The 19,761-nt window shown below is 61.8% G+C and overlaps 18 non-coding genes across 18 annotated transcripts; all 18 read left to right on the top strand.

The window, feature by feature from the left end:
- The first annotated feature begins 398 nt into the window (after positions 1 to 398).
- Positions 399 to 562, top strand: LOC142277371 (U1 spliceosomal RNA). Its single transcript, XR_012740534.1, has one exon. It is a non-coding gene; the product is annotated as a U1 spliceosomal RNA (small nuclear RNA).
- A 960-nt stretch (positions 563 to 1,522) lies between these two features.
- On the top strand, positions 1,523 to 1,686 carry LOC142277370 (U1 spliceosomal RNA). Its single transcript, XR_012740533.1, has one exon. It is a non-coding gene; the product is annotated as a U1 spliceosomal RNA (small nuclear RNA).
- Positions 1,687 to 2,598: 912 nt separating this feature from the next.
- LOC142277369 (U1 spliceosomal RNA) lies at positions 2,599 to 2,762 on the top strand. Its single transcript, XR_012740532.1, has one exon. It is a non-coding gene; the product is annotated as a U1 spliceosomal RNA (small nuclear RNA).
- Positions 2,763 to 3,668: 906 nt separating this feature from the next.
- LOC142277368 (U1 spliceosomal RNA) lies at positions 3,669 to 3,832 on the top strand. Its single transcript, XR_012740531.1, has one exon. It is a non-coding gene; the product is annotated as a U1 spliceosomal RNA (small nuclear RNA).
- A 915-nt stretch (positions 3,833 to 4,747) lies between these two features.
- LOC142277492 (U1 spliceosomal RNA) lies at positions 4,748 to 4,911 on the top strand. The gene has a single exon (XR_012740643.1). It is a non-coding gene; the product is annotated as a U1 spliceosomal RNA (small nuclear RNA).
- Positions 4,912 to 5,812: 901 nt separating this feature from the next.
- LOC142277366 (U1 spliceosomal RNA) lies at positions 5,813 to 5,976 on the top strand. Its single transcript, XR_012740530.1, has one exon. It is a non-coding gene; the product is annotated as a U1 spliceosomal RNA (small nuclear RNA).
- Positions 5,977 to 6,896: 920 nt separating this feature from the next.
- LOC142277365 (U1 spliceosomal RNA) lies at positions 6,897 to 7,060 on the top strand. Its single transcript, XR_012740529.1, has one exon. It is a non-coding gene; the product is annotated as a U1 spliceosomal RNA (small nuclear RNA).
- Positions 7,061 to 7,990: 930 nt separating this feature from the next.
- On the top strand, positions 7,991 to 8,154 carry LOC142277363 (U1 spliceosomal RNA). The gene has a single exon (XR_012740527.1). It is a non-coding gene; the product is annotated as a U1 spliceosomal RNA (small nuclear RNA).
- Positions 8,155 to 9,069: 915 nt separating this feature from the next.
- Positions 9,070 to 9,233, top strand: LOC142277362 (U1 spliceosomal RNA). Its single transcript, XR_012740526.1, has one exon. It is a non-coding gene; the product is annotated as a U1 spliceosomal RNA (small nuclear RNA).
- A 941-nt stretch (positions 9,234 to 10,174) lies between these two features.
- Positions 10,175 to 10,338, top strand: LOC142277361 (U1 spliceosomal RNA). Its single transcript, XR_012740525.1, has one exon. It is a non-coding gene; the product is annotated as a U1 spliceosomal RNA (small nuclear RNA).
- Positions 10,339 to 11,248: 910 nt separating this feature from the next.
- LOC142277360 (U1 spliceosomal RNA) lies at positions 11,249 to 11,412 on the top strand. The gene has a single exon (XR_012740524.1). It is a non-coding gene; the product is annotated as a U1 spliceosomal RNA (small nuclear RNA).
- Positions 11,413 to 12,317: 905 nt separating this feature from the next.
- LOC142277359 (U1 spliceosomal RNA) lies at positions 12,318 to 12,481 on the top strand. The gene has a single exon (XR_012740523.1). It is a non-coding gene; the product is annotated as a U1 spliceosomal RNA (small nuclear RNA).
- A 911-nt stretch (positions 12,482 to 13,392) lies between these two features.
- LOC142277358 (U1 spliceosomal RNA) lies at positions 13,393 to 13,556 on the top strand. The gene has a single exon (XR_012740522.1). It is a non-coding gene; the product is annotated as a U1 spliceosomal RNA (small nuclear RNA).
- Positions 13,557 to 14,466: 910 nt separating this feature from the next.
- On the top strand, positions 14,467 to 14,630 carry LOC142277470 (U1 spliceosomal RNA). Its single transcript, XR_012740623.1, has one exon. It is a non-coding gene; the product is annotated as a U1 spliceosomal RNA (small nuclear RNA).
- Positions 14,631 to 15,535: 905 nt separating this feature from the next.
- Positions 15,536 to 15,699, top strand: LOC142277357 (U1 spliceosomal RNA). The gene has a single exon (XR_012740521.1). It is a non-coding gene; the product is annotated as a U1 spliceosomal RNA (small nuclear RNA).
- Positions 15,700 to 16,609: 910 nt separating this feature from the next.
- On the top strand, positions 16,610 to 16,773 carry LOC142277491 (U1 spliceosomal RNA). The gene has a single exon (XR_012740642.1). It is a non-coding gene; the product is annotated as a U1 spliceosomal RNA (small nuclear RNA).
- Positions 16,774 to 17,673: 900 nt separating this feature from the next.
- Positions 17,674 to 17,837, top strand: LOC142277355 (U1 spliceosomal RNA). Its single transcript, XR_012740520.1, has one exon. It is a non-coding gene; the product is annotated as a U1 spliceosomal RNA (small nuclear RNA).
- A 925-nt stretch (positions 17,838 to 18,762) lies between these two features.
- Positions 18,763 to 18,926, top strand: LOC142277354 (U1 spliceosomal RNA). Its single transcript, XR_012740519.1, has one exon. It is a non-coding gene; the product is annotated as a U1 spliceosomal RNA (small nuclear RNA).
- Positions 18,927 to 19,761: the final 835 nt, after the last annotated feature.

Genomic DNA, 19,761 nt, shown 5'->3' with positions numbered 1-19,761 from the left:
ACGGCCGGGCCCTTTTTTGCGGCCGCCTGGTGGGGCTGCCGACGTTGAGCCTCCGACGCCGGGCCTCTTCCTGCCGCCCTGAGCGAGCAGCCGGAGCTGCAGCCTTCTGCCTGTTTACAGGCGTCGAACGCACGTTGGGCTCCGAAGCCGCCGCCCCGCTATGCAAATGACTCTGGCTTGCTGTGCATCTTGGACGACGGCCTTCGCCTTGAGCTTGGCCTGCCATGGGGGGGATGGAAGGGGTGTAGCCGGCTCCCAGGCTGCTGGCCTCGGTGGCACCCTCTCGAAGGAACGCCTGGCTTTGGCCCCGGATCCCGCCTCACCCCACCGCCCGAGACTCCGCGATGTAGCGGGCCTGCGCCGGAGGGGCGCCCGTCGAGCCGGCGCGCTCCCAACTCATACTTACCTGGCAGGGGAGATACCATGATCACTAAGGTGGTTCTCCCAGGGTGAGGCTCATCCATTGCACTCCGGGTGTGCTGACCCCTGCGATTTCCCCAAATGCGGGAAACTCGACTGCATAATTTGTGGTAGTGGGGGACTGCGTTCGCGCTTTCCCCTGATTTGCTCTGGTCAAAGATAGACAGATACACGCTGCTGCTTGGGGGGCTCCACGAGCCAACAGGTGTGCGAGTCTCCTTTTGCTGCCTGCTGCGAGGGACTCTCAAGCAAGCACAGCCTGTTGGTGCCCCCTTGTGGCCCCATCTAGAAGCTGCCAAAGGGAAGCCGCTCGCTTTGCTGCTGGCTTTTGGTATCTGGGATTTGTTGTGAGCCTTTTTTAAAAGAGAGGAGGGGAGGGGAGGGGAGGGGAGGGGAGGGGAGGGGAGGGGAGGGGAGGGGAGGGGAGGGGAGGGGAGGGGAGGGGGGGGTTCCTTCCTTGGTCTTTGTTTTTTCGTTTTCCTCTCTCCGTTTAAACCCTTAACTCTTGATTTGGCGTCCTGATATCTTTGCTTGGCTGCTTTGGACACACCGGCCGAGTTCCCCCTGGGCCCGCTGGCTGTGGATGCCTCCGCTGGTGTAGTGACAGGAATTGGCCTTTGGTTCAGCCGGGAGGGGAGCTTTGTAGCGAGCGCCAGCGGGCACGCTCCAAAGATGGCACTTGCGGCTGCAGCAGCAGGAAGTGCACGGCCGGGCCCTTTTTTGCGGCCGCCTGGTGGGGCTGCCGACGTTGAGCCTCCGACGCCGGGCCTCTTCCTGCCGCCCTGAGCGAGCAGCCGGAGCTGCAGCCTTCTGCCTGTTTACAGGCGTCGAACGCACGTTGGGCTCCGAAGCCGCCGCCCCGCTATGCAAATGACTCTGGCTTGCTGTGCATCTTGGACGACGGCCTTCGCCTTGAGCTTGGCCTGCCATGGGGGGGATGGAAGGGGTGTAGCCGGCTCCCAGGCTGCTGGCCTCGGTGGCACCCTCTCGAAGGAACGCCTGGCTTTGGCCCCGGATCCCGCCTCACCCCACCGCCCGAGACTCCGCGATGTAGCGGGCCTGCGCCGGAGGGGCGCCCGTCGAGCCGGCGCGCTCCCAACTCATACTTACCTGGCAGGGGAGATACCATGATCACTAAGGTGGTTCTCCCAGGGTGAGGCTCATCCATTGCACTCCGGGTGTGCTGACCCCTGCGATTTCCCCAAATGCGGGAAACTCGACTGCATAATTTGTGGTAGTGGGGGACTGCGTTCGCGCTTTCCCCTGATTTGCTCTGGTCAAAGATAGACAGATACACGCTGCTGCTTGGGGGGCTCCACGAGCCAACAGGTGTGCGAGTCTCCTTTTGCTGCCTGCTGCGAGGGACTCTCAAGCAAGCACAGCCTGTTGGTGCCCCCTTGTGGCCCCATCTAGAAGCTGCCAAAGGGAAGCCGCTCGCTTTGCTGCTGGCTTTTGGTATCTGGGATTTGTTGTGAGCCTTTTTTAAAAGAGAGGAGGGGAGAGGAGGGGAGGGGAGGGGGGGGGGTTCCTTCCTTGGTCTTTGTTTTTTCGTTTTCCTCTCTCCGTTTAAACCCTTAACTCTTGATTTGGCGTCCTGATATCTTTGCTTGGCTGCTTTGGACACACCGGCCGAGTTCCCCCTGGGCCCGCTGGCTGTGGATGCCTCCGCTGGTGTAGTGACAGGAATTGGCCTTTGGTTCAGCCGGGAGGGGAGCTTTGTAGCGAGCGCCAGCGGGCACGCTCCAAAGATGGCACTTGCGGCTGCAGCAGCAGGAAGTGCACGGCCGGGCCCTTTTTTGCGGCCGCCTGGTGGGGCTGCCGACGTTGAGCCTCCGACGCCGGGCCTCTTCCTGCCGCCCTGAGCGAGCAGCCGGAGCTGCAGCCTTCTGCCTGTTTACAGGCGTCGAACGCACGTTGGGCTCCGAAGCCGCCGCCCCGCTATGCAAATGACTCTGGCTTGCTGTGCATCTTGGACGACGGCCTTCGCCTTGAGCTTGGCCTGCCATGGGGGGGATGGAAGGGGTGTAGCCGGCTCCCAGGCTGCTGGCCTCGGTGGCACCCTCTCGAAGGAACGCCTGGCTTTGGCCCCGGATCCCGCCTCACCCCACCGCCCGAGACTCCGCGATGTAGCGGGCCTGCGCCGGAGGGGCGCCCGTCGAGCCGGCGCGCTCCCAACTCATACTTACCTGGCAGGGGAGATACCATGATCACTAAGGTGGTTCTCCCAGGGTGAGGCTCATCCATTGCACTCCGGGTGTGCTGACCCCTGCGATTTCCCCAAATGCGGGAAACTCGACTGCATAATTTGTGGTAGTGGGGGACTGCGTTCGCGCTTTCCCCTGATTTGCTCTGGTCAAAGATAGACAGATACACGCTGCTGCTTGGGGGGCTCCACGAGCCAACAGGTGTGCGAGTCTCCTTTTGCTGCCTGCTGCGAGGGACTCTCAAGCAAGCACAGCCTGTTGGTGCCCCCTTGTGGCCCCATCTAGAAGCTGCCAAAGGGAAGCCGCTCGCTTTGCTGCTGGCTTTTGGTATCTGGGATTTGTTGTGAGCCTTTTTTAAAAGAGAGGAGGGGAGGGGAGGGGAGGGGGGGGGTTCCTTCCTTGGTCTTTGTTTTTTCGTTTTCCTCTCTCCGTTTAAACCCTTAACTCTTGATTTGGCGTCCTGATATCTTTGCTTGGCTGCTTTGGACACACCGGCCGAGTTCCCCCTGGGCCCGCTGGCTGTGGATGCCTCCGCTGGTGTAGTGACAGGAATTGGCCTTTGGTTCAGCCGGGAGGGGAGCTTTGTAGCGAGCGCCAGCGGGCACGCTCCAAAGATGGCACTTGCGGCTGCAGCAGCAGGAAGTGCACGGCCGGGCCCTTTTTTGCGGCCGCCTGGTGGGGCTGCCGACGTTGAGCCTCCGACGCCGGGCCTCTTCCTGCCGCCCTGAGCGAGCAGCCGGAGCTGCAGCCTTCTGCCTGTTTACAGGCGTCGAACGCACGTTGGGCTCCGAAGCCGCCGCCCCGCTATGCAAATGACTCTGGCTTGCTGTGCATCTTGGACGACGGCCTTCGCCTTGAGCTTGGCCTGCCATGGGGGGGATGGAAGGGGTGTAGCCGGCTCCCAGGCTGCTGGCCTCGGTGGCACCCTCTCGAAGGAACGCCTGGCTTTGGCCCCGGATCCCGCCTCACCCCACCGCCCGAGACTCCGCGATGTAGCGGGCCTGCGCCGGAGGGGCGCCCGTCGAGCCGGCGCGCTCCCAACTCATACTTACCTGGCAGGGGAGATACCATGATCACTAAGGTGGTTCTCCCAGGGTGAGGCTCATCCATTGCACTCCGGGTGTGCTGACCCCTGCGATTTCCCCAAATGCGGGAAACTCGACTGCATAATTTGTGGTAGTGGGGGACTGCGTTCGCGCTTTCCCCTGATTTGCTCTGGTCAAAGATAGACAGATACACGCTGCTGCTTGGGGGGCTCCACGAGCCAACAGGTGTGCGAGTCTCCTTTTGCTGCCTGCTGCGAGGGACTCTCAAGCAAGCACAGCCTGTTGGTGCCCCCTTGTGGCCCCATCTAGAAGCTGCCAAAGGGAAGCCGCTCGCTTTGCTGCTGGCTTTTGGTATCTGGGATTTGTTGTGAGCCTTTTTTAAAAGAGAGGAGGGGAGGGGAGGGGAGGGGAGGGGAGGGGGGGGTTCCTTCCTTGGTCTTTGTTTTTTCGTTTTCCTCTCTCCGTTTAAACCCTTAACTCTTGATTTGGCGTCCTGATATCTTTGCTTGGCTGCTTTGGACACACCGGCCGAGTTCCCCCTGGGCCCGCTGGCTGTGGATGCCTCCGCTGGTGTAGTGACAGGAATTGGCCTTTGGTTCAGCCGGGAGGGGAGCTTTGTAGCGAGCGCCAGCGGGCACGCTCCAAAGATGGCACTTGCGGCTGCAGCAGCAGGAAGTGCACGGCCGGGCCCTTTTTTGCGGCCGCCTGGTGGGGCTGCCGACGTTGAGCCTCCGACGCCGGGCCTCTTCCTGCCGCCCTGAGCGAGCAGCCGGAGCTGCAGCCTTCTGCCTGTTTACAGGCGTCGAACGCACGTTGGGCTCCGAAGCCGCCGCCCCGCTATGCAAATGACTCTGGCTTGCTGTGCATCTTGGACGACGGCCTTCGCCTTGAGCTTGGCCTGCCATGGGGGGGATGGAAGGGGTGTAGCCGGCTCCCAGGCTGCTGGCCTCGGTGGCACCCTCTCGAAGGAACGCCTGGCTTTGGCCCCGGATCCCGCCTCACCCCACCGCCCGAGACTCCGCGATGTAGCGGGCCTGCGCCGGAGGGGCGCCCGTCGAGCCGGCGCGCTCCCAACTCATACTTACCTGGCAGGGGAGATACCATGATCACTAAGGTGGTTCTCCCAGGGTGAGGCTCATCCATTGCCCTCTGGGTGTGCTGACCCCTGCGATTTCCCCAAATGCGGGAAACTCGACTGCATAATTTGTGGTAGTGGGGGACTGCGTTCGCGCTTTCCCCTGATTTGCTCTGGTCAAAGATAGACAGATACACGCTGCTGCTTGGGGGGCTCCACGAGCCAACAGGTGTGCGAGTCTCCTTTTGCTGCCTGCTGCGAGGGACTCTCAAGCAAGCACAGCCTGTTGGTGCCCCCTTGTGGCCCCATCTAGAAGCTGCCAAAGGGAAGCCGCTCGCTTTGCTGCTGGCTTTTGGTATCTGGGATTTGTTGTGAGCCTTTTTTAAAAGAGAGGAGGGGAGGGGAGGGGGGGGGTTCCTTCCTTGGTCTTTGTTTTTTCGTTTTCCTCTCTCCGTTTAAACCCTTAACTCTTGATTTGGCGTCCTGATATCTTTGCTTGGCTGCTTTGGACACACCGGCCGAGTTCCCCCTGGGCCCGCTGGCTGTGGATGCCTCCGCTGGTGTAGTGACAGGAATTGGCCTTTGGTTCAGCCGGGAGGGGAGCTTTGTAGCGAGCGCCAGCGGGCACGCTCCAAAGATGGCACTTGCGGCTGCAGCAGCAGGAAGTGCACGGCCGGGCCCTTTTTTGCGGCCGCCTGGTGGGGCTGCCGACGTTGAGCCTCCGACGCCGGGCCTCTTCCTGCCGCCCTGAGCGAGCAGCCGGAGCTGCAGCCTTCTGCCTGTTTACAGGCGTCGAACGCACGTTGGGCTCCGAAGCCGCCGCCCCGCTATGCAAATGACTCTGGCTTGCTGTGCATCTTGGACGACGGCCTTCGCCTTGAGCTTGGCCTGCCATGGGGGGGATGGAAGGGGTGTAGCCGGCTCCCAGGCTGCTGGCCTCGGTGGCACCCTCTCGAAGGAACGCCTGGCTTTGGCCCCGGATCCCGCCTCACCCCACCGCCCGAGACTCCGCGATGTAGCGGGCCTGCGCCGGAGGGGCGCCCGTCGAGCCGGCGCGCTCCCAACTCATACTTACCTGGCAGGGGAGATACCATGATCACTAAGGTGGTTCTCCCAGGGTGAGGCTCATCCATTGCACTCCGGGTGTGCTGACCCCTGCGATTTCCCCAAATGCGGGAAACTCGACTGCATAATTTGTGGTAGTGGGGGACTGCGTTCGCGCTTTCCCCTGATTTGCTCTGGTCAAAGATAGACAGATACACGCTGCTGCTTGGGGGGCTCCACGAGCCAACAGGTGTGCGAGTCTCCTTTTGCTGCCTGCTGCGAGGGACTCTCAAGCAAGCACAGCCTGTTGGTGCCCCCTTGTGGCCCCATCTAGAAGCTGCCAAAGGGAAGCCGCTCGCTTTGCTGCTGGCTTTTGGTATCTGGGATTTGTTGTGAGCCTTTTTTAAAAGAGAGGAGGGGAGGGGAGGGGAGGGGAGGGGAGGGGAGGGGGGGGTTCCTTCCTTGGTCTTTGTTTTTTCGTTTTCCTCTCTCCGTTTAAACCCTTAACTCTTGATTTGGCGTCCTGATATCTTTGCTTGGCTGCTTTGGACACACCGGCCGAGTTCCCCCTGGGCCCGCTGGCTGTGGATGCCTCCGCTGGTGTAGTGACAGGAATTGGCCTTTGGTTCAGCCGGGAGGGGAGCTTTGTAGCGAGCGCCAGCGGGCACGCTCCAAAGATGGCACTTGCGGCTGCAGCAGCAGGAAGTGCACGGCCGGGCCCTTTTTTGCGGCCGCCTGGTGGGGCTGCCGACGTTGAGCCTCCGACGCCGGGCCTCTTCCTGCCGCCCTGAGCGAGCAGCCGGAGCTGCAGCCTTCTGCCTGTTTACAGGCGTCGAACGCACGTTGGGCTCCGAAGCCGCCGCCCCGCTATGCAAATGACTCTGGCTTGCTGTGCATCTTGGACGACGGCCTTCGCCTTGAGCTTGGCCTGCCATGGGGGGGATGGAAGGGGTGTAGCCGGCTCCCAGGCTGCTGGCCTCGGTGGCACCCTCTCGAAGGAACGCCTGGCTTTGGCCCCGGATCCCGCCTCACCCCACCGCCCGAGACTCCGCGATGTAGCGGGCCTGCGCCGGAGGGGCGCCCGTCGAGCCGGCGCGCTCCCAACTCATACTTACCTGGCAGGGGAGATACCATGATCACTAAGGTGGTTCTCCCAGGGTGAGGCTCATCCATTGCACTCCGGGTGTGCTGACCCCTGCGATTTCCCCAAATGCGGGAAACTCGACTGCATAATTTGTGGTAGTGGGGGACTGCGTTCGCGCTTTCCCCTGATTTGCTCTGGTCAAAGATAGACAGATACACGCTGCTGCTTGGGGGGCTCCACGAGCCAACAGGTGTGCGAGTCTCCTTTTGCTGCCTGCTGCGAGGGACTCTCAAGCAAGCACAGCCTGTTGGTGCCCCCTTGTGGCCCCATCTAGAAGCTGCCAAAGGGAAGCCGCTCGCTTTGCTGCTGGCTTTTGGTATCTGGGATTTGTTGTGAGCCTTTTTTAAAAGAGAGGAGGGGAGGGGAGGGGAGGGGAGGGGAGGGGAGGGGAGGGGAGGGGGGGGTTCCTTCCTTGGTCTTTGTTTTTTCGTTTTCCTCTCTCCGTTTAAACCCTTAACTCTTGATTTGGCGTCCTGATATCTTTGCTTGGCTGCTTTGGACACACCGGCCGAGTTCCCCCTGGGCCCGCTGGCTGTGGATGCCTCCGCTGGTTTAGTGACAGGAATTGGCCTTTGGTTCAGCCGGGAGGGGAGCTTTGTAGCGAGCGCCAGCGGGCACGCTCCAAAGATGGCACTTGCGGCTGCAGCAGCAGGAAGTGCACGGCCGGGCCCTTTTTTGCGGCCGCCTGGTGGGGCTGCCGACGTTGAGCCTCCGACGCCGGGCCTCTTCCTGCCGCCCTGAGCGAGCAGCCGGAGCTGCAGCCTTCTGCCTGTTTACAGGCGTCGAACGCACGTTGGGCTCCGAAGCCGCCGCCCCGCTATGCAAATGACTCTGGCTTGCTGTGCATCTTGGACGACGGCCTTCGCCTTGAGCTTGGCCTGCCATGGGGGGGATGGAAGGGGTGTAGCCGGCTCCCAGGCTGCTGGCCTCGGTGGCACCCTCTCGAAGGAACGCCTGGCTTTGGCCCCGGATCCCGCCTCACCCCACCGCCCGAGACTCCGCGATGTAGCGGGCCTGCGCCGGAGGGGCGCCCGTCGAGCCGGCGCGCTCCCAACTCATACTTACCTGGCAGGGGAGATACCATGATCACTAAGGTGGTTCTCCCAGGGTGAGGCTCATCCATTGCACTCCGGGTGTGCTGACCCCTGCGATTTCCCCAAATGCGGGAAACTCGACTGCATAATTTGTGGTAGTGGGGGACTGCGTTCGCGCTTTCCCCTGATTTGCTCTGGTCAAAGATAGACAGATACACGCTGCTGCTTGGGGGGCTCCACGAGCCAACAGGTGTGCGAGTCTCCTTTTGCTGCCTGCTGCGAGGGACTCTCAAGCAAGCACAGCCTGTTGGTGCCCCCTTGTGGCCCCATCTAGAAGCTGCCAAAGGGAAGCCGCTCGCTTTGCTGCTGGCTTTTGGTATCTGGGATTTGTTGTGAGCCTTTTTTAAAAGAGAGGAGGGGAGGGGAGGGGAGGGGAGGGGAGGGGGGGGTTCCTTCCTTGGTCTTTGTTTTTTCGTTTTCCTCTCTCCGTTTAAACCCTTAACTCTTGATTTGGCGTCCTGATATCTTTGCTTGGCTGCTTTGGACACACCGGCCGAGTTCCCCCTGGGCCCGCTGGCTGTGGATGCCTCCGCTGGTGTAGTGACAGGAATTGGCCTTTGGTTCAGCCGGGAGGGGAGCTTTGTAGCGAGCGCCAGCGGGCACGCTCCAAAGATGGCACTTGCGGCTGCAGCAGCAGGAAGTGCACGGCCGGGCCCTTTTTTGCGGCCGCCTGGTGGGGCTGCCGACGTTGAGCCTCCGACGCCGGGCCTCTTCCTGCCGCCCTGAGCGAGCAGCCGGAGCTGCAGCCTTCTGCCTGTTTACAGGCGTCGAACGCACGTTGGGCTCCGAAGCCGCCGCCCCGCTATGCAAATGACTCTGGCTTGCTGTGCATCTTGGACGACGGCCTTCGCCTTGAGCTTGGCCTGCCATGGGGGGGATGGAAGGGGTGTAGCCGGCTCCCAGGCTGCTGGCCTCGGTGGCACCCTCTCGAAGGAACGCCTGGCTTTGGCCCCGGATCCCGCCTCACCCCACCGCCCGAGACTCCGCGATGTAGCGGGCCTGCGCCGGAGGGGCGCCCGTCGAGCCGGCGCGCTCCCAACTCATACTTACCTGGCAGGGGAGATACCATGATCACTAAGGTGGTTCTCCCAGGGTGAGGCTCATCCATTGCACTCCGGGTGTGCTGACCCCTGCGATTTCCCCAAATGCGGGAAACTCGACTGCATAATTTGTGGTAGTGGGGGACTGCGTTCGCGCTTTCCCCTGATTTGCTCTGGTCAAAGATAGACAGATACACGCTGCTGCTTGGGGGGCTCCACGAGCCAACAGGTGTGCGAGTCTCCTTTTGCTGCCTGCTGCGAGGGACTCTCAAGCAAGCACAGCCTGTTGGTGCCCCCTTGTGGCCCCATCTAGAAGCTGCCAAAGGGAAGCCGCTCGCTTTGCTGCTGGCTTTTGGTATCTGGGATTTGTTGTGAGCCTTTTTTAAAAGAGAGGAGGGGAGAGGAGGGGAGAGGAGGGGAGGGGAGGGGAGGGGAGGGGAGGGGAGGGGGGGGGTTCCTTCCTTGGTCTTTGTTTTTTCGTTTTCCTCTCTCCGTTTAAACCCTTAACTCTTGATTTGGCGTCCTGATATCTTTGCTTGGCTGCTTTGGACACACCGGCCGAGTTCCCCCTGGGCCCGCTGGCTGTGGATGCCTCCGCTGGTGTAGTGACAGGAATTGGCCTTTGGTTCAGCCGGGAGGGGAGCTTTGTAGCGAGCGCCAGCGGGCACGCTCCAAAGATGGCACTTGCGGCTGCAGCAGCAGGAAGTGCACGGCCGGGCCCTTTTTTGCGGCCGCCTGGTGGGGCTGCCGACGTTGAGCCTCCCACGCCGGGCCTCTTCCTGCCGCCCTGAGCGAGCAGCCGGAGCTGCAGCCTTCTGCCTGTTTACAGGCGTCGAACGCACGTTGGGCTCCGAAGCCGCCGCCCCGCTATGCAAATGACTCTGGCTTGCTGTGCATCTTGGACGACGGCCTTCGCCTTGAGCTTGGCCTGCCATGGGGGGGATGGAAGGGGTGTAGCCGGCTCCCAGGCTGCTGGCCTCGGTGGCACCCTCTCGAAGGAACGCCTGGCTTTGGCCCCGGATCCCGCCTCACCCCACCGCCCGAGACTCCGCGATGTAGCGGGCCTGCGCCGGAGGGGCGCCCGTCGAGCCGGCGCGCTCCCAACTCATACTTACCTGGCAGGGGAGATACCATGATCACTAAGGTGGTTCTCCCAGGGTGAGGCTCATCCATTGCACTCCGGGTGTGCTGACCCCTGCGATTTCCCCAAATGCGGGAAACTCGACTGCATAATTTGTGGTAGTGGGGGACTGCGTTCGCGCTTTCCCCTGATTTGCTCTGGTCAAAGATAGACAGATACACGCTGCTGCTTGGGGGGCTCCACGAGCCAACAGGTGTGCGAGTCTCCTTTTGCTGCCTGCTGCGAGGGACTCTCAAGCAAGCACAGCCTGTTGGTGCCCCCTTGTGGCCCCATCTAGAAGCTGCCAAAGGGAAGCCGCTCGCTTTGCTGCTGGCTTTTGGTATCTGGGATTTGTTGTGAGCCTTTTTTAAAAGAGAGGAGGGGAGGGGAGGGGAGGGGAGGGGGGGGTTCCTTCCTTGGTCTTTGTTTTTTCGTTTTCCTCTCTCCGTTTAAACCCTTAACTCTTGATTTGGCGTCCTGATATCTTTGCTTGGCTGCTTTGGACACACCGGCCGAGTTCCCCCTGGGCCCGCTGGCTGTGGATGCCTCCGCTGGTGTAGTGACAGGAATTGGCCTTTGGTTCAGCCGGGAGGGGAGCTTTGTAGCGAGCGCCAGCGGGCACGCTCCAAAGATGGCACTTGCGGCTGCAGCAGCAGGAAGTGCACGGCCGGGCCCTTTTTTGCGGCCGCCTGGTGGGGCTGCCGACGTTGAGCCTCCGACGCCGGGCCTCTTCCTGCCGCCCTGAGCGAGCAGCCGGAGCTGCAGCCTTCTGCCTGTTTACAGGCGTCGAACGCACGTTGGGCTCCGAAGCCGCCGCCCCGCTATGCAAATGACTCTGGCTTGCTGTGCATCTTGGACGACGGCCTTCGCCTTGAGCTTGGCCTGCCATGGGGGGGATGGAAGGGGTGTAGCCGGCTCCCAGGCTGCTGGCCTCGGTGGCACCCTCTCGAAGGAACGCCTGGCTTTGGCCCCGGATCCCGCCTCACCCCACCGCCCGAGACTCCGCGATGTAGCGGGCCTGCGCCGGAGGGGCGCCCGTCGAGCCGGCGCGCTCCCAACTCATACTTACCTGGCAGGGGAGATACCATGATCACTAAGGTGGTTCTCCCAGGGTGAGGCTCATCCATTGCACTCCGGGTGTGCTGACCCCTGCGATTTCCCCAAATGCGGGAAACTCGACTGCATAATTTGTGGTAGTGGGGGACTGCGTTCGCGCTTTCCCCTGATTTGCTCTGGTCAAAGATAGACAGATACACGCTGCTGCTTGGGGGGCTCCACGAGCCAACAGGTGTGCGAGTCTCCTTTTGCTGCCTGCTGCGAGGGACTCTCAAGCAAGCACAGCCTGTTGGTGCCCCCTTGTGGCCCCATCTAGAAGCTGCCAAAGGGAAGCCGCTCGCTTTGCTGCTGGCTTTTGGTATCTGGGATTTGTTGTGAGCCTTTTTTAAAAGAGAGGAGGGGAGGGGAGGGGAGGGGGGGGTTCCTTCCTTGGTCTTTGTTTTTTCGTTTTCCTCTCTCCGTTTAAACCCTTAACTCTTGATTTGGCGTCCTGATATCTTTGCTTGGCTGCTTTGGACACACCGGCCGAGTTCCCCCTGGGCCCGCTGGCTGTGGATGCCTCCGCTGGTGTAGTGACAGGAATTGGCCTTTGGTTCAGCCGGGAGGGGAGCTTTGTAGCGAGCGCCAGCGGGCACGCTCCAAAGATGGCACTTGCGGCTGCAGCAGCAGGAAGTGCACGGCCGGGCCCTTTTTTGCGGCCGCCTGGTGGGGCTGCCGACGTTGAGCCTCCGACGCCGGGCCTCTTCCTGCCGCCCTGAGCGAGCAGCCGGAGCTGCAGCCTTCTGCCTGTTTACAGGCGTCGAACGCACGTTGGGCTCCGAAGCCGCCGCCCCGCTATGCAAATGACTCTGGCTTGCTGTGCATCTTGGACGACGGCCTTCGCCTTGAGCTTGGCCTGCCATGGGGGGGATGGAAGGGGTGTAGCCGGCTCCCAGGCTGCTGGCCTCGGTGGCACCCTCTCGAAGGAACGCCTGGCTTTGGCCCCGGATCCCGCCTCACCCCACCGCCGGAGACTCCGCGATGTAGCGGGCCTGCGCCGGAGGGGCGCCCGTCGAGCCGGCGCGCTCCCAACTCATACTTACCTGGCAGGGGAGATACCATGATCACTAAGGTGGTTCTCCCAGGGTGAGGCTCATCCATTGCACTCCGGGTGTGCTGACCCCTGCGATTTCCCCAAATGCGGGAAACTCGACTGCATAATTTGTGGTAGTGGGGGACTGCGTTCGCGCTTTCCCCTGATTTGCTCTGGTCAAAGATAGACAGATACACGCTGCTGCTTGGGGGGCTCCACGAGCCAACAGGTGTGCGAGTCTCCTTTTGCTGCCTGCTGCGAGGGACTCTCAAGCAAGCACAGCCTGTTGGTGCCCCCTTGTGGCCCCATCTAGAAGCTGCCAAAGGGAAGCCGCTCGCTTTGCTGCTGGCTTTTGGTATCTGGGATTTGTTGTGAGCCTTTTTTAAAAGAGAGGAGGGGAGGGGAGGGGAGGGGAGGGGGGGGGTTCCTTCCTTGGTCTTTGTTTTTTCGTTTTCCTCTCTCCGTTTAAACCCTTAACTCTTGATTTGGCGTCCTGATATCTTTGCTTGGCTGCTTTGGACACACCGGCCGAGTTCCCCCTGGGCCCGCTGGCTGTGGATGCCTCCGCTGGTGTAGTGACAGGAATTGGCCTTTGGTTCAGCCGGGAGGGGAGCTTTGTAGCGAGCGCCAGCGGGCACGCTCCAAAGATGGCACTTGCGGCTGCAGCAGCAGGAAGTGCACGGCCGGGCCCTTTTTTGCGGCCGCCTGGTGGGGCTGCCGACGTTGAGCCTCCGACGCCGGGCCTCTTCCTGCCGCCCTGAGCGAGCAGCCGGAGCTGCAGCCTTCTGCCTGTTTACAGGCGTCGAACGCACGTTGGGCTCCGAAGCCGCCGCCCCGCTATGCAAATGACTCTGGCTTGCTGTGTATCTTGGACGACGGCCTTCGCCTTGAGCTTGGCCTGCCATGGGGGGGATGGAAGGGGTGTAGCCGGCTCCCAGGCTGCTGGCCTCGGTGGCACCCTCTCGAAGGAACGCCTGGCTTTGGCCCCGGATCCCGCCTCACCCCACCGCCCGAGACTCCGCGATGTAGCGGGCCTGCGCCGGAGGGGCGCCCGTCGAGCCGGCGCGCTCCCAACTCATACTTACCTGGCAGGGGAGATACCATGATCACTAAGGTGGTTCTCCCAGGGTGAGGCTCATCCATTGCACTCCGGGTGTGCTGACCCCTGCGATTTCCCCAAATGCGGGAAACTCGACTGCATAATTTGTGGTAGTGGGGGACTGCGTTCGCGCTTTCCCCTGATTTGCTCTGGTCAAAGATAGACAGATACACGCTGCTGCTTGGGGGGCTCCACGAGCCAACAGGTGTGCGAGTCTCCTTTTGCTGCCTGCTGCGAGGGACTCTCAAGCAAGCACAGCCTGTTGGTGCCCCCTTGTGGCCCCATCTAGAAGCTGCCAAAGGGAAGCCGCTCGCTTTGCTGCTGGCTTTTGGTATCTGGGATTTGTTGTGAGCCTTTTTTAAAAGAGGGGAGGGGAGGGGAGGGGAGGGGAGGGGGGGGTTCCTTCCTTGGTCTTTGTTTTTTCGTTTTCCTCTCTCCGTTTAAACCCTTAACTCTTGATTTGGCGTCCTGATATCTTTGCTTGGCTGCTTTGGACACACCGGCCGAGTTCCCCCTGGGCCCGCTGGCTGTGGATGCCTCCGCTGGTGTAGTGACAGGAATTGGCCTTTGGTTCAGCCGGGAGGGGAGCTTTGTAGCGAGCGCCAGCGGGCACGCTCCAAAGATGGCACTTGCGGCTGCAGCAGCAGGAAGTGCACGGCCGGGCCCTTTTTTGCGGCCGCCTGGTGGGGCTGCCGACGTTGAGCCTCCGACGCCGGGCCTCTTCCTGCCGCCCTGAGCGAGCAGCCGGAGCTGCAGCCTTCTGCCTGTTTACAGGCGTCGAACACACGTTGGGCTCCGAAGCCGCCGCCCCGCTATGCAAATGACTCTGGCTTGCTGTGCATCTTGGACGACGGCCTTCGCCTTGAGCTTGGCCTGCCATGGGGGGGATGGAAGGGGTGTAGCCGGCTCCCAGGCTGCTGGCCTCGGTGGCACCCTCTCGAAGGAACGCCTGGCTTTGGCCCCGGATCCCGCCTCACCCCACCGCCCGAGACTCCGCGATGTAGCGGGCCTGCGCCGGAGGGGCGCCCGTCGAGCCGGCGCGCTCCCAACTCATACTTACCTGGCAGGGGAGATACCATGATCACTAAGGTGGTTCTCCCAGGGTGAGGCTCATCCATTGCACTCCGGGTGTGCTGACCCCTGCGATTTCCCCAAATGCGGGAAACTCGACTGCATAATTTGTGGTAGTGGGGGACTGCGTTTGCGCTTTCCCCTGATTTGCTCTGGTCAAAGATAGACAGATACACGCTGCTGCTTGGGGGGCTCCACGAGCCAACAGGTGTGCGAGTCTCCTTTTGCTGCCTGCTGCGAGGGACTCTCAAGCAAGCACAGCCTGTTGGTGCCCCCTTGTGGCCCCATCTAGAAGCTGCCAAAGGGAAGCCGCTCGCTTTGCTGCTGGCTTTTGGTATCTGGGATTTGTTGTGAGCCTTTTTTAAAAGAGAGGAGGGGAGGGGAGGGGAGGGGGGGGTTCCTTCCTTGGTCTTTGTTTTTTCGTTTTCCTCTCTCCGTTTAAACCCTTAACTCTTGATTTGGCGTCCTGATATCTTTGCTTGGCTGCTTTGGACACACCGGCCGAGTTCCCCCTGGGCCCGCTGGCTGTGGATGCCTCCGCTGGTGTAGTGACAGGAATTGGCCTTTGGTTCAGCCGGGAGGGGAGCTTTGTAGCGAGCGCCAGCGGGCACGCTCCAAAGATGGCACTTGCGGCTGCAGCAGCAGGAAGTGCACGGCCGGGCCCTTTTTTGCGGCCGCCTGGTGGGGCTGCCGACGTTGAGCCTCCGACGCCGGGCCTCTTCCTGCCGCCCTGAGCGAGCAGCCGGAGCTGCAGCCTTCTGCCTGTTTACAGGCGTCGAACGCACGTTGGGCTCCGAAGCCGCCGCCCCGCTATGCAAATGACTCTGGCTTGCTGTGCATCTTGGACGACGGCCTTCGCCTTGAGCTTGGCCTGCCATGGGGGGGATGGAAGGGGTGTAGCCGGCTCCCAGGCTGCTGGCCTCGGTGGCACCCTCTCGAAGGAACGCCTGGCTTTGGCCCCGGATCCCGCCTCACCCCACCGCCCGAGACTCCGCGATGTAGCGGGCCTGCGCCGGAGGGGCGCCCGTCGAGCCGGCGCGCTCCCAACTCATACTTACCTGGCAGGGGAGATACCATGATCACTAAGGTGGTTCTCCCAGGGTGAGGCTCATCCATTGCACTCCGGGTGTGCTGACCCCTGCGATTTCCCCAAATGCGGGAAACTCGACTGCATAATTTGTGGTAGTGGGGGACTGCGTTCGCGCTTTCCCCTGATTTGCTCTGGTCAAAGATAGACAGATACACGCTGCTGCTTGGGGGGCTCCACGAGCCAACAGGTGTGCGAGTCTCCTTTTGCTGCCTGCTGCGAGGGACTCTCAAGCAAGCACAGCCTGTTGGTGCCCCCTTGTGGCCCCATCTAGAAGCTGCCAAAGGGAAGCCGCTCGCTTTGCTGCTGGCTTTTGGTATCTGGGATTTGTTGTGAGCCTTTTTTAAAAGAGAGGAGGGGAGGGGAGGGGAGGGGAGGGGGGGGTTCCTTCCTTGGTCTTTGTTTTTTCGTTTTCCTCTCTCCGTTTAAACCCTTAACTCTTGATTTGGCGTCCTGATATCTTTGCTTGGCTGCTTTGGACACACCGGCCGAGTTCCCCCTGGGCCCGCTGGCTGTGGATGCCTCCGCTGGTGTAGTGACAGGAATTGGCCTTTGGTTCAGCCGGGAGGGGAGCTTTGTAGCGAGCGCCAGCGGGCACGCTCCAAAGATGGCACTTGCGGCTGCAGCAGCAGGAAGTGCACGGCCGGGCCCTTTTTTGCGGCCGCCTGGTGGGGCTGCCGACGTTGAGCCTCCGACGCCGGGCCTCTTCCTGCCGCCCTGAGCGAGCAGCCGGAGCTGCAGCCTTCTGCCTGTTTACAGGCGTCGAACGCACGTTGGGCTCCGAAGCCGCCGCCCCGCTATGCAAATGACTCTGGCTTGCTGTGCATCTTGGACGACGGCCTTCGCCTTGAGCTTGGCCTGCCATGGGGGGGATGGAAGGGGTGTAGCCGGCTCCCAGGCTGCTGGCCTCGGTGGCACCCTCTCGAAGGAACGCCTGGCTTTGGCCCCGGATCCCGCCTCACCCCACCGCCCGAGACTCCGCGATGTAGCGGGCCTGCGCCGGAGGGGCGCCCGTCGAGCCGGCGCGCTCCCAACTCATACTTACCTGGCAGGGGAGATACCATGATCACTAAGGTGGTTCTCCCAGGGTGAGGCTCATCCATTGCCCTCTGGGTGTGCTGACCCCTGCGATTTCCCCAAATGCGGGAAACTCGACTGCATAATTTGTGGTAGTGGGGGACTGCGTTCGCGCTTTCCCCTGATTTGCTCTGGTCAAAGATAGACAGATACACGCTGCTGCTTGGGGGGCTCCACGAGCCAACAGGTGTGCGAGTCTCCTTTTGCTGCCTGCTGCGAGGGACTCTCAAGCAAGCACAGCCTGTTGGTGCCCCCTTGTGGCCCCATCTAGAAGCTGCCAAAGGGAAGCCGCTCGCTTTGCTGCTGGCTTTTGGTATCTGGGATTTGTTGTGAGCCTTTTTTAAAAGAGAGGAGGGGAGGGGAGGGGGGGGTTCCTTCCTTGGTCTTTGTTTTTTCGTTTTCCTCTCTCCGTTTAAACCCTTAACTCTTGATTTGGCGTCCTGATATCTTTGCTTGGCTGCTTTGGACACACCGGCCGAGTTCCCCCTGGGCCCGCTGGCTGTGGATGCCTCCGCTGGTGTAGTGACAGGAATTGGCCTTTGGTTCAGCCGGGAGGGGAGCTTTGTAGCGAGCGCCAGCGGGCACGCTCCAAAGATGGCACTTGCGGCTGCAGCAGCAGGAAGTGCACGGCCGGGCCCTTTTTTGCGGCCGCCTGGTGGGGCTGCCGACGTTGAGCCTCCGACGCCGGGCCTCTTCCTGCCGCCCTGAGCGAGCAGCCGGAGCTGCAGCCTTCTGCCTGTTTACAGGCGTCGAACGCACGTTGGGCTCCGAAGCCGCCGCCCCGCTATGCAAATGACTCTGGCTTGCTGTGCATCTTGGACGACGGCCTTCGCCTTGAGCTTGGCCTGCCATGGGGGGGATGGAAGGGGTGTAGCCGGCTCCCAGGCTGCTGGCCTCGGTGGCACCCTCTCGAAGGAACGCCTGGCTTTGGCCCCGGATCCCGCCTCACCCCACCGCCCGAGACTCCGCGATGTAGCGGGCCTGCGCCGGAGGGGCGCCCGTCGAGCCGGCGCGCTCCCAACTCATACTTACCTGGCAGGGGAGATACCATGATCACTAAGGTGGTTCTCCCAGGGTGAGGCTCATCCATTGCACTCCGGGTGTGCTGACCCCTGCGATTTCCCCAAATGCGGGAAACTCGACTGCATAATTTGTGGTAGTGGGGGACTGCGTTCGCGCTTTCCCCTGATTTGCTCTGGTCAAAGATAGACAGATACACGCTGCTGCTTGGGGGGCTCCACGAGCCAACAGGTGTGCGAGTCTCCTTTTGCTGCCTGCTGCGAGGGACTCTCAAGCAAGCACAGCCTGTTGGTGCCCCCTTGTGGCCCCATCTAGAAGCTGCCAAAGGGAAGCCGCTCGCTTTGCTGCTGGCTTTTGGTATCTGGGATTTGTTGTGAGCCTTTTTTAAAAGAGAGGAGGGGAGGGGAGGGGAGGGGAGGGGAGGGGAGGGGAGGGGGGGGTTCCTTCCTTGGTCTTTGTTTTTTCGTTTTCCTCTCTCCGTTTAAACCCTTAACTCTTGATTTGGCGTCCTGATATCTTTGCTTGGCTGCTTTGGACACACCGGCCGAGTTCCCCCTGGGCCCGCTGGCTGTGGATGCCTCCGCTGGTGTAGTGACAGGAATTGGCCTTTGGTTCAGCCGGGAGGGGAGCTTTGTAGCGAGCGCCAGCGGGCACGCTCCAAAGATGGCACTTGCGGCTGCAGCAGCAGGAAGTGCACGGCCGGGCCCTTTTTTGCGGCCGCCTGGTGGGGCTGCCGACGTTGAGCCTCCGACGCCGGGCCTCTTCCTGCCGCCCTGAGCGAGCAGCCGGAGCTGCAGCCTTCTGCCTGTTTACAGGCGTCGAACGCACGTTGGGCTCCGAAGCCGCCGCCCCGCTATGCAAATGACTCTGGCTTGCTGTGCATCTTGGACGACGGCCTTCGCCTTGAGCTTGGCCTGCCATGGGGGGGATGGAAGGGGTGTAGCCGGCTCCCAGGCTGCTGGCCTCGGTGGCACCCTCTCGAAGGAACGCCTGGCTTTGGCCCCGGATCCCGCCTCACCCCACCGCCCGAGACTCCGCGATGTAGCGGGCCTGCGCCGGAGGGGCGCCCGTCGAGCCGGCGCGCTCCCAACTCATACTTACCTGGCAGGGGAGATACCATGATCACTAAGGTGGTTCTCCCAGGGTGAGGCTCATCCATTGCACTCCGGGTGTGCTGACCCCTGCGATTTCCCCAAATGCGGGAAACTCGACTGCATAATTTGTGGTAGTGGGGGACTGCGTTCGCGCTTTCCCCTGATTTGCTCTGGTCAAAGATAGACAGATACACGCTGCTGCTTGGGGGGCTCCACGAGCCAACAGGTGTGCGAGTCTCCTTTTGCTGCCTGCTGCGAGGGACTCTCAAGCAAGCACAGCCTGTTGGTGCCCCCTTGTGGCCCCATCTAGAAGCTGCCAAAGGGAAGCCGCTCGCTTTGCTGCTGGCTTTTGGTATCTGGGATTTGTTGTGAGCCTTTTTTAAAAGAGAGGAGGGGAGGGGAGGGGAGGGGGGGGTTCCTTCCTTGGTCTTTGTTTTTTCGTTTTCCTCTCTCCGTTTAAACCCTTAACTCTTGATTTGGCGTCCTGATATCTTTGCTTGGCTGCTTTGGACACACCGGCCGAGTTCCCCCTGGGCCCGCTGGCTGTGGATGCCTCCGCTGGTGTAGTGACAGGAATTGGCCTTTGGTTCAGCCGGGAGGGGAGCTTTGTAGCGAGCGCCAGCGGGCACGCTCCAAAGATGGCACTTGCGGCTGCAGCAGCAGGAAGTGCACGGCCGGGCCCTTTTTTGCGGCCGCCTGGTGGGGCTGCCGACGTTGAGCCTCCGACGCCGGGCCTCTTCCTGCCGCCCTGAGCGAGCAGCCGGAGCTGCAGCCTTCTGCCTGTTTACAGGCGTCGAACGCACGTTGGGCTCCGAAGCCGCCGCCCCGCTATGCAAATGACTCTGGCTTGCTGTGCATCTTGGACGACGGCCTTCGCCTTGAGCTTGGCCTGCCATGGGGGGGATGGAAGGGGTGTAGCCGGCTCCCAGGCTGCTGGCCTCGGTGGCACCCTCTCGAAGGAACGCCTGGCTTTGGCCCCGGATCCCGCCTCACCCCAC

Source organism: Anomaloglossus baeobatrachus, unplaced genomic scaffold (genome assembly GCF_048569485.1).
Source record: "Anomaloglossus baeobatrachus isolate aAnoBae1 unplaced genomic scaffold, aAnoBae1.hap1 Scaffold_410, whole genome shotgun sequence".
Classification (NCBI taxonomy): domain Eukaryota; kingdom Metazoa; phylum Chordata; class Amphibia; order Anura; family Aromobatidae; genus Anomaloglossus; species Anomaloglossus baeobatrachus.
The sequence above is the reverse complement of the archived record's forward strand: the minus strand, read 5'-3'. Positions and strand labels throughout refer to the sequence as shown.